Here is an 11,474-nt window from a genome sequence, read left to right as displayed (position 1 = left end):
TTTTGTTCGACTTTCCTAGTACTGCTTCGCTGGTTTTATGAATCGCATCCCTTAATGGTGTCCAGCCTTGTTCAGCTTCCAATATTGAGATTGAAGTTTTTTTTCCATAACAAGGGGCCGTCCTCTGCCGGAAACACTGCGACCTATTGCACATGTAAGGCCTATTGTGTTTGTCCCCCTTCTATATCTGCACCCATTCTCCTATCCCTGTGCCCTGCACTAGCTTATGCAGGTCCTTGATAGGATGGGAGCATAGTTCCTCCGGTTCTAGCCTAGCTTTCCCAAATAAAAAGTGTCGCTTGCGATCCAGAGCCTCGCAATGACATATTATGTGCTCCGCTGTTTCAGGATCTTTATCGCAGAGTCTGCAGCAAAGACTTCCTTGATACAGGTTGAGCTTGTTCAGGTAACACTTGATAGCCATGTGCCTGTCAAGAGGCCTGTTGTAATCCGCACTTTATTCCTGCTAAGCATTAGCAGTTCTTTTGCGGTTTTAGAGCTAGGTCCTTGGATAAAAGCCTTGCTGTGCCTGTGCCCCTGTCTGTTTCTCAAATGGACATTGTGCTTTTCCCTGATCCAGAGTTTTAGTGCACTACGGGCCATACATTTGGGTATTCCCAGTACTGGCTCTCGACCAAGATAGGATGCCGATGATCCCTGCCTAGCTAGCTCATCGGCTTTTTCGTTGCCTTGAATGCCGCTGTGGCCCGGCACCCAGAATAATTTAATTAAATAGATTGAAGTTATCGGTGGAAGTGATTCTTTGATGGCTTCCCGGACGGCGTCGGCGGTATTGCTATTGTAGCAAGACGATTCGTTCGTGCTTCGGAATTCGTTGGAGATCATTTTGTAGAGCTTGGTAAAATCTATCCTTATTCTCAATTTTAGCGTCTAGGGTGGGAGCGTAGGCACTAATGATGTTGACGTAAGTTTTGTCTGATATGGGGTACTTTAGGCCACCATTATTTCCGCAAAATAAATAGTTAATTACATACTTAATTGTTTTAATGAATAAATTATTCGAAATAAATGTGCATCTGACTCAGAAATCAATATAATAATAACTTATAAATGTGAACTTCTCTGTTATAAATAAGCATTCGTCAAAAATGAAATAATAAGGTGTTACTTTTTACCACACTATCTAATACACATACAAAATTCAGTTTTTTAGTTTTAGGAGCAATTATTACTCAACGTAAACAGCCAATTAATGTAGTTTGAATACTGGGATCATATTAATTATTGGTCCCCTATGACAAAAAATATTTAAACATTTTTTTGACAATATTTGTATCTGGTACTCTTTGAAAATTTGTTACATCTGTAAAAAAAATCTAAAATGTCAATATTCCATGGGTGTAATATTATATTTTCTTAAAATACCTTAGACCTCATTTATCACTAATAAATGAGGTCTAAATTTTAAGAAAATGTATTTTCTACGAAAACTTGAAGAGATAGGTAAAGAATGGTATAAAACAATTCGATTCGTCTTCTTTCAGTGCCTATCCTCTATGGATGTTGGCAATCATGTTGGTTCATATAATCCTATTGTCAGCCGCCCTGAATAAATGTACGGTTGTCATTCCCGTCCACTGCCTAATATTTTTTAGCCATGATGTTCTACTTTTTTAACCTCTTCTACTTTCTACAATTTGGTAGACAATTAAATTATGCATGTGATTTTCGTAGAATATATAGAGTGTTCCATTTAAATTAAACAAGTTATTGCAGTTTAAAGCTAGTAATTATTTAATATAAATTTTTAGACACTCTGTATAAGGTAGTATTTTGTTTATTATTGCATCACAATATCTGATCAATAAATAAACTTCAGTAAATATTTAGTATTAAAAACTTTGATGGCTTTGGATAAACGAGGCCTTAAATTTTTTACTGCAATTTCATAAAATTGAAAATATTCCAAAAATGGTAAGGTTTAAGTGTGATAAACCTTAATCAAATTTACCTTTATTTATCTAGATTGTTTTTAGAAAGATTGTTTATTTAGAAAATGTTCCCTATAAATCTACGCTCTGACACTAACTGTTTAAGTATAAAAGTTCACCGAAATAAAATCGATAGTTTCAACACCATAAAAACGTCACTGATACTATAAACAAACAAGATACAAACACATAACGTAAAATATACAAATGCAACTCGTAACCTAACGAGAAAAAACCTGTAGAAAAAATGCCTGAGAAATAACGAGTGAAACGAAACTCTTCCAGAAAACTCCGACCCACTGCGGCGTCATAAAAGCCTCTCCTGACTCATTAAAAGTGCCATTGCCTGTCTCGCTTTGAGTCATACACATTAGCGCTCCAGAAAGAGACGGCTTAATATGGAGGAGAGTTGCCATATGTAAAATGTCAGAAGCTGGGACGGAATTTATTTAAGTCGTTAAACGGCTATAAAAAAATAAATGGAGATCCCAGGCAGGCCGGGTATTCGTTTGTAATTTGTAATAGACGTAAACACTTGTTGGAATGCGAGACGAGTATCCGATTTTTTGGCGTGGTGTGTAGCGGGTGGTGTGTGTGTAATTATATTAATAGAATTGTGTATTTATATACTAGTTACACTTGGTATTTGAATACAGGGGCGATCGTAAAAGCGACACAGTGTTATTTGGAACAAGAAGTTAATGAACAGCGGAGAAGAACAAATAAATTATAAATATATAAATAGACCGACAGTTAACGACATTCTTCATCTATATTTTGCAATAAATAAATTGAACTCCTGCCATCTTTTTGATGACTTGTAAAATATGATAGATGTTAAACAGAGCTGCGAGCTAACAGAAAATTTAAGTCTTTTTTTGTTTTAAATCATTTTAATGACTTAAGTCATTGTTTGAAAGTTGACTTAAGACTTAAGATTTAAGTCTTTTTCAAAACAATTGTGATTTAAATCTTTATTCCGAAATAGGAAAAGATTTTTTACTTAAGTCTTTTTAGAAAAGACTTATTAAAATGATTTAAATAATTTTTTAAAAGACTTAAGTCATCAAAAAGATTCAAGTCTTAAAGTTTAATGAGACTTACGTCAGATTGTGTGATGACTCAAGGAAGGGGGGCACAAAAGATCTTTAAGGTCGCAGTGATTAATCCTCCCTCTACAATCATTCTACATTGTACGTCAGATTTTTATATATTTTACTAGCGTGTACCAGCGACTTCGTTCGCGTCGGATTTATCATTTGTAATGGTGATGATAAAGCAAAGCAAGAATTTCCATTGACATACAAACTGGATAAAATTTTCTCACATTTATGTAAACATGAGAAAAAAGAATATAGCGATATTATTATATAACTTGATAATATTTAAGGGGTAGTTTCATCTCGTTGGAATATGACTTTTGAAAAATCCGTTTGCCAAAAATAAGCTTTTTACGTCAAGCAGTTTAAGCAGAATCGTGGTTAAGAAATTTCCCAACTTTTTGGAACACCCTGTATGATTTTTTAAAAAAATTCAAAATATGTAAAAGAACCAAATAAATTATGCTTGTCCAAGCGTTTTCCCGAAAGACTAACCGTTTTTTAAATAACAAATATTGTAATATTTGAGGGGCGTTTTCACCCTCTTGGAATTTGAGATTCGAGAAACCCCTCCTTATCGAACCTCTACACCCCACAGTCAATCCGTTTGCCAAAAATCAGCTTTAAACATCAAGCAGTTTAAGCAGAATCGTAATTACTCAATGGTCATAGTTTATGAAACACCCTGTATAAATTTATAAAAAAATCTTAAAATATATAAAACAACAAAATAAAATATACGTGTTTAAGAGTTTTTCCGAAAAACTCACCGGTTTTTAAATAAACAATATTTTAATATTTGAGGGATAGTTTCACCCCCTTAGAATTCGAGTTTCGAAAAATGCCTTCTTATCGATCCTCTACACCCTAAAGTCAATCTGTTTTCCAAAAATCAGCTTTTTACGTCAAGCGCTTTAAGCAGAATCGTGATTAATCAATGACCAGATTTTTCGAAACACCCTGTATACATTTTTAAAAAATCTTAAAATATGTAAAAAAAAACAAAATAAAATATACCTGTTTAAGCGTTTTTTCGGAAACTTGACCGTTTTTGAAATAAAAAATATTGTAATATTTGAGGGGTGGTTTCACCCTCTTGGAACTGGAATTTCGAAAAATCCCTTCTTATCAAACCTCTACACCCTAGAATCAATCTGTATGCCAAAATTGAGCTTCTTACGTTGAGTGGTTTGAGCAGGATCGTGATTAATCAGTATGTCAGTCACTTAATAATTTTATATATTAGTATAGATTACATACCGGGTGCGTCTCAAAAGTGGCTCACCCCTATAACTTTTTTTTATTTTTTTCAGATAAATAAAACAGATTTGGTATGTTAGTATATGACATAAATTAGGACTGATTGACGTATTCAATTGTTTTCGGTAACTTCCTGTTTCAACCGAAATGACTACAACGTTTGATTTTTAAATGGTATTTTTTTACTTGATTCGATAGAAAATTAGAACAGAATTACATTCTGAATAGAATTACATATCATATGTCAACTTTTGACCTTTTCGATTAATAAAAAATCGTATTTTAAAATTCAATCAAGAGTGCCATGGCTATGTTAAAAACACTAATTCTTAATCAAGGAGCCTTGGAAAAATAGATTTGATCGTCTAATGTTTTTAGTGTGTTATCTCGGCCAGTTAGAAAATGCTAAATGATAATGCTCAAATCCTATTTTTAATCATATGTCAATTTTTTGAAATGGAACGAGGGTGGCTCATTAGCATATTCGGAAAAGGCATTTTTTACGAATAATTTGATACCACACACTTGGTATTTCGAGTCAAATTTTCGTTACGAACCGCAAGTTATAATTTCAAATAAACCCTATGCGAAAATGTCAAAAGTTGACATATGATACGTCATTCTATTCAGAGTGTTTTTTTTTCTATCGAATAAAGTAAAAAATACCGAGGGTGCCTTTTCAAAATCAAAAGTTGTAGTCATTTCCGGTGAAACAGGAAGTGGCCGAAAACAATTGAATACGTCAATCAATCATAATTTATGTCATATGCTAACATACGAAAGCTCGTAATTTTAACTAAAAAAAATAAAAAGTTATAGGGGTGAGCCACTTTTGAGACGTACCCGGTATATATATTATAATTTTTAACAGCAGCATTTCTTTTTCACACACCTAGTCTTCTGAAATACAAGGCGAATTTTAAAATGTTGCATTTTTCTACACTCTTCGTATTTTGGTTTTAATTGCGCCATTGAAATTTACTTGGAAATTTACTCGATTTTCACCTTTTCGATAAGTTATAATGACCGAGATATGAGGGAAGTCGAAAAAGGCAACAATTTCAATTTCATCCTGTATTTCAGGAATGAAGAAAGCTAGGACAAATATGTGTGTGTCATTTTTAGTTTCATAAAAATGTAGCATAGGAATGTGAAAACCGTATCATTGAAATTCTGCTCATAAACGAAAAACCCTGTAAAATACGCGAAAATGGGTCATCCTGTACAAAATACCGCAAAATTTAATTTAATATATAAAAGGGGGAGCCTTAATTTTTATTGTATTTACAATAAAAATGACTTCAAGTCAAAGACTCAATACATAACAACTAACCAAACCAAACACCATAACAACAAACTACCCATAATTCTATGCTTCCAGGAAGGAGTTGTCCACCTAGTTTTTGGCGCTATATTTAAATAATTCTTACAAATATAAGTTGTGTTTTTATGTTCTTTATGCTTTTACGTTTATTTTTTTATTGTTGGTGATTAGTGATTAGTTATTCTGAAAATAAATTAATACTATGATACTTAGGAAGAAAATCGGTAATTGGTAATACAAGAAAATTAATACTAAATTTAAAAAAAGTTCTTAAATTGAATTCTGGTTGTCTTGACTTGAGGGTAATTATATTGATTTAAGTCATTTTAATGACTTAACTAACAGAGCATCATAATTTAGGTCAAAAATACAGACTTGAGTTTTATAAAAGTATTTTTATAAACAACTTAAATAAAGTTATATTGATATAAGTCTTTACAAAAATGACTTGACTTGAAATAAAATGATTTAAGTCAAAGACTTAAGACTCTTTTTAAAACTGACTTGTTGCAACTCTGATGTTAAAGAGAATTAAAATAATTAAAAAAAGTTAAATGTTAAAAATTATAAACTTCGTTTTCAGAGCAGTAAAGAATAGTTTACAATGGTCGGACGCATGCGCATGATGCTTAAAGCGTTCGCAGTAGTGAAATTCGTTATTCAATTCATTATTCCTACCAGAAAATATAGCGTTCAGTTCGCAGAACAAAAATTTGGAGTTGCCAAATGATTTCTAATCATTAAAACAGTCCGTGTACTGGTAAGAAATTTGTAATTTTTGTCTTCCGCATTTTCGTTTACGAATTGACACACGACCAAAAACAAAACATTTCTTTATCAACACGAATAAAACAATTAATGTGGCCAAAATAATTTATTTTTCTTGAAACATTTTGAACTTACCGTGCAAATTGAACTCTGACTAGACACAACAGATACAATTATTCCTTCAGCTCCTATTATGGTATGAAAATATATATCCCATTTTACTTCAAGTAAACTATAACAGAAATACATAAAAAAACTTAATTGCAATCTGTTTTTTTTTTCTAAACTCAGATGAAGAAGACACGACATTTTGTACAATTTTATCGGAATAGATAATATAAACTACCTTGGCGTTTGCGTTCAAGTGTTTGCTGTAAATTTGATAATTAAGTTACTTTTATAATTAAAATGCTTTATCATGATGCTACAAGCTGTGTATTACATAAAGGTTAAGTGGGGGAGAAAATTTCTATTGCAGTAGGTGTAAAACAGGGCTGTATACTTTCGCCGCTACTCTTTAACATCGTTCTGGATGTAGCACTAAATAGAGCATTTAAAGAACCACTAGGGATACAATGGGGACTCTTAAGCAGGCTAGAAGACCTGGATTACGCAGACGATCTATGCATCTTTTCCCATTCACATTCGGATATGTCTCAAAACTTCTTAGACTCCAAGAGGAAGCTAATAATGTCGGTCTTCAAATCAACGTGGCGAAAACCAAAGAAATGAGGTCAAATACTCCCAACAACCAAGATCTGTACCTCTCCAACCGAGCCATCGAAAGAGTTGATGAATTTCAGTACCTGAGAAGTATGGTTCACAGCGATGGAGGCACAGAGAAAGATATAGAGGAAAGGATTTTGAAGGCACAAAGAGCTTTTGGCATGCTTACACCTGTGTGGAACTCCTCTATATATAGCAAAAAAACTAAAGTCCAGCTCTTCAATAGCAATGTCAAATCTATGTTGCTTTATGGATGCGAAACATGGAAGGTTACGCGTGGTCTCATGGATCGCCTACAGGTGTTTGTTAACAAGTGTCTTCGAAGAATATTGAGAATTTTCTGGCCCAATCAAATTAGCAACGAAGAACTGTGGAGAAGAACATCACAAAATCGAATAGATATCGAAATTAAGAAAAGAAAGTCGGGCTGGATTGGGCACATTTTGCGCAGACCCCACAGAGATATCGCTAGACAGGCACTTGAATGGAATCCACAGGGAAGACGTGCCAGGGGAAGACCAAGGAATACCTGGAGAAGAACAGTAACCTCTGAAGCCCAAGAGGTCGGGAAAACATGGGGAGTGATCAAACAGACAGCTCAGAATAGGATCAGATGGAAACATCTCTTAGAAGCTTTATGTCCCACGAAGGGATGACGGGAACATATATATATTTTCGTTTACGAATTGACACAAACATTTCTTTATCAACACGAATAAAACAATTAATGTGGCCAAAATAATTTATTTTTCTTGAAACATTTTGAACTTACGGTGCAAATTGAACTCTGACTAAACACAACAGATACAATTATTCCTTCAGCTCCTATTATGGTTTGAAAATACACATCCCATTTTACTTCAAGTAAACTATAACAGAAATATATAAAAAACTTAATTGCAATCTGTTTTTTTTTTCTAAACTCAGATGAAAAAGACACGACATTTTGTACAATTTTATTGGAATAGATAATATAAACTACCTTGGCGTTTGCGTTCAAGTGTTTGCTATAAATTTGATAATTAAGTTACTTTTATAATTTAAAATTGTTTTGAAACTTCCTTTGAACAGCAGGTGCTGTTTACTAAATTATGAATTTTGTTTATTTATTCCAACACAGCAACTCTTCAAATTATCTAAAAGTTTCTTGAGAATTGTGTCTCTACACGTGTTAATTTTGGCAAAAGTAATCAAAAGAAAACATACTACAAACTCATCTATAGCGGTTTCTGGCGTTCCGTAATCAACTTATATTCTATTAGAATAAATATTAAAATATTTATTTTCGTCATCTACGTATTTCCCTCCCTCCCTTGTGTATTAATCAGTGCCACTTAACAAACGTTCAATATAAAGTGATTTAACAGGCTTGGATTAAGGCGACCGACGGCGAAGTTTTAAAAATGCGCTCATTTAGGTTTACTGTGTTTTGATTGTTGTTCGTGATTATTAAATTGTGTATTTCTAATAATTATTGAATAATAATAATAATAATAATAATAGCTCCCGTATATAGCGTTTGACGCCTTGGGAGTAGCAAGGTACAGCTTGCCATGCTTGAGCCGTTCGGTATACAAGGAAGGTAATGTGGCTAGCACTACGCTTCAACCGCCGAATATTACCTCAGGATTATGAATCCCAGATAGTCATTTAAGGCTGAGTCGACCTAGGTACCCAAACTATTGTCGCGACCCCGTTTTAGAGGGTTGCGGCTAGGGACGTTTTAGGTATCGAAGATCATTAAAACAATCAATATATATAAAAACAAAATATAAATTTATTAAAGAATTAAATACATTAATTTAGGTAGGAGAAATGTCAAGCAGAATACCTTTTGACCAATAAATATACTTAGAGAAAATATATAAAAAATATAAACTTACTTTACTGTCATTATGATACTTGGAGAACTCAACTCAACTGAACAGCATGACTTCTTCATTCGTTCTCCCCGAGAGAGACCTCGACTCTCCTCTGATTTACTTTTTAATTATTCTCCCATATTGATATTTACAACAATAAGAATTAAACAAAGTTCACCTTCAGATCTTAGTATGACGTCAACTTGTTCTAGTTTAATTTTCATTGTGCAAATATTATGTTTATAGAAATATATTTTATTTAATATACTGGGTGATTTATTTTAATGATAAATACTTAAATTCTTGCTCTTGACATTTCCCCCGGTCCTGAAAAAGCTGGTCCCCAGCGTTAAATATAAAGAAAATATAGATATTAAAATAAATTACCTGTGAATATAATAATAATGCAATAAATAAATGAAAATTGTGTTGTGTTATTTTATACATATAAAATAATAAAACTTAATACTCATAAAATAGACTAATATAGAATAATATTTCTTAGAGGCAATGTAATATAGTGATATAAAACAATGAAAATAATATTTAGTGGGATTGTAACTTGAAACATTAATTAAATTAATTTCTCGTACTCTTTAACCCTTTACATTAATAAAAAAAAATCTTGATACCACTTTGTACTGTTGGGAGCAAATTTTCTGCTGGGATCTTCCAATGAACTTTCTTGGGGTGCTTCTATCAGCTAAGCAATGCACACACCAGCTTCTACCCTTGCCTATAATCCATGTGTTCCTAGTTGCATGGGTTTTTCTGTTTTCATTTACATGCATTATTTAAATATCATATGCGCTGAAGGTCAATGGCGCGAGAACGACGACTTTCAGACTTGCAGAATCAGCATACTGTCCATTTGCTTCTTGTTTACTATGACGTTTCTTTGTTTATCATTCGTTTAATTCTGACAATAAACGTTCTATCCAATATTTTCATTCTGGAGTTGTTTAATATCTGACCATTTCTGACATCATGTGGATGCTGGATGGTAGTCGGGAGTTACGTACATGTCTTTCTACTGTCTATAAGTGTATCCAGGTTACTAAAACGAACTTCAGTAAATGCAACCAAACGTTGTGTTCAATTTCCATTCTATAGAAATACGAGGCAAGAAGGGCAGGCGGCGTGTTTAACATGCAACTCTGCTGGATAGAGCAAACGTCTGTCGCTGGAATGAACGGCATCATCGTATTCTCGTTCTTGGTGTGGTATCGGTAGATATACAATGTTGGATAAATTATGATGAGGTGTTAAAGAGTAAATTATTATTTAAACTAAGCTTTCCCTAAAAAATATAAATGTAAAATATTTGAATTAGTTAATTTAGCATAAATCGTTAATCTAAGAACGTTAAAAATTTTATGATATCAAATGTTTTGTGCTTCTTAGCTTTTTTTTAACGTAAGAAATATAAGAACATCAAATTTTTTATGTATTTGTTTTATTTGTAATGAAACGTTTTTATAATTAGCTGTTATAAGATATATTGACTAATCTAAAATAAAAATTAAATCCATTATAATCAAAAATAATATTTCTAAAATTGAGAAAGTTTAATACCTTAAATTTTAAAGATAAAGTGTAATTCATAACACATAAACATAAAATAAATAATCTATTAATTAAAGATCTTTTTAATTAAAGCGGTTTTTTTTTCAAAATTTAGCTATATTTTTAATTTAGTTAGCTTCAGCAATTAGGAATATGTAAATAAATAAATTAAGGTTTATAAAAGAATTTATAATAAATTGTTTTTAAAGACTTGTCTTGGGATTTTTGTTCTATCCGCTACAATACATGTCTGCTATCTCCTTCCTAATGGTGAAACATTCTTTACGAAAAGGCTCATGGCTTTTAATTGCATTTGCAATTTCTTGTAAACATTCGGGCATTTAAATACCTTACTACCTTCATACATATTATATAATATTAAATAAAAATATTTTTAACAGGCTCGGGAAAATAATAGCTATATAAGCTAAACTAGTACCTTGAAAACAATCACGTTGATTAAATAAAATATTGGGCACACTGGGCCAAGAACAATTACGTGACGTTGATACTAGTAAAATAAACATAAAAAAATCATCAGAAAAATCATCCGAGCTAAAATCTGGACCAACGAACGGGTCTAACTAGACAGATAAAATTAAACCTCACAAAAAAGTCACATTTTGACATGTTGAAATATGCTTTAAGGTATCATTTTATCGTAAACTTGCCACCTTAAACTTTTACCAGGAGATGCTTGTAGTTGGATCTAAAATACTATACCTCTGAACTTACTTTCCATAAGAATAATTTTTTTTTTATTATTATTCAAGTACTTTTTGTAATTTCTCAATTTTCCATTATTTATCAATAAAACCATGTGTGTTGGGAAGTGTCATCTTGATCACCCTAAAAAATGCTAACAAGAATATTATATTAGTATTAGTTGTTTGCGGATTATTAGTCTTTATTTTTA

Source organism: Sitophilus oryzae, unplaced genomic scaffold (genome assembly GCF_002938485.1).
Source record: "Sitophilus oryzae breed Bouriz unplaced genomic scaffold, Soryzae_2.0 scaffold_1084_pilon_pilon, whole genome shotgun sequence".
Taxonomy (NCBI): domain Eukaryota; kingdom Metazoa; phylum Arthropoda; class Insecta; order Coleoptera; family Curculionidae; genus Sitophilus; species Sitophilus oryzae.
The sequence above is the reverse complement of the archived record's forward strand: the minus strand, read 5'-3'. Positions refer to the sequence as shown.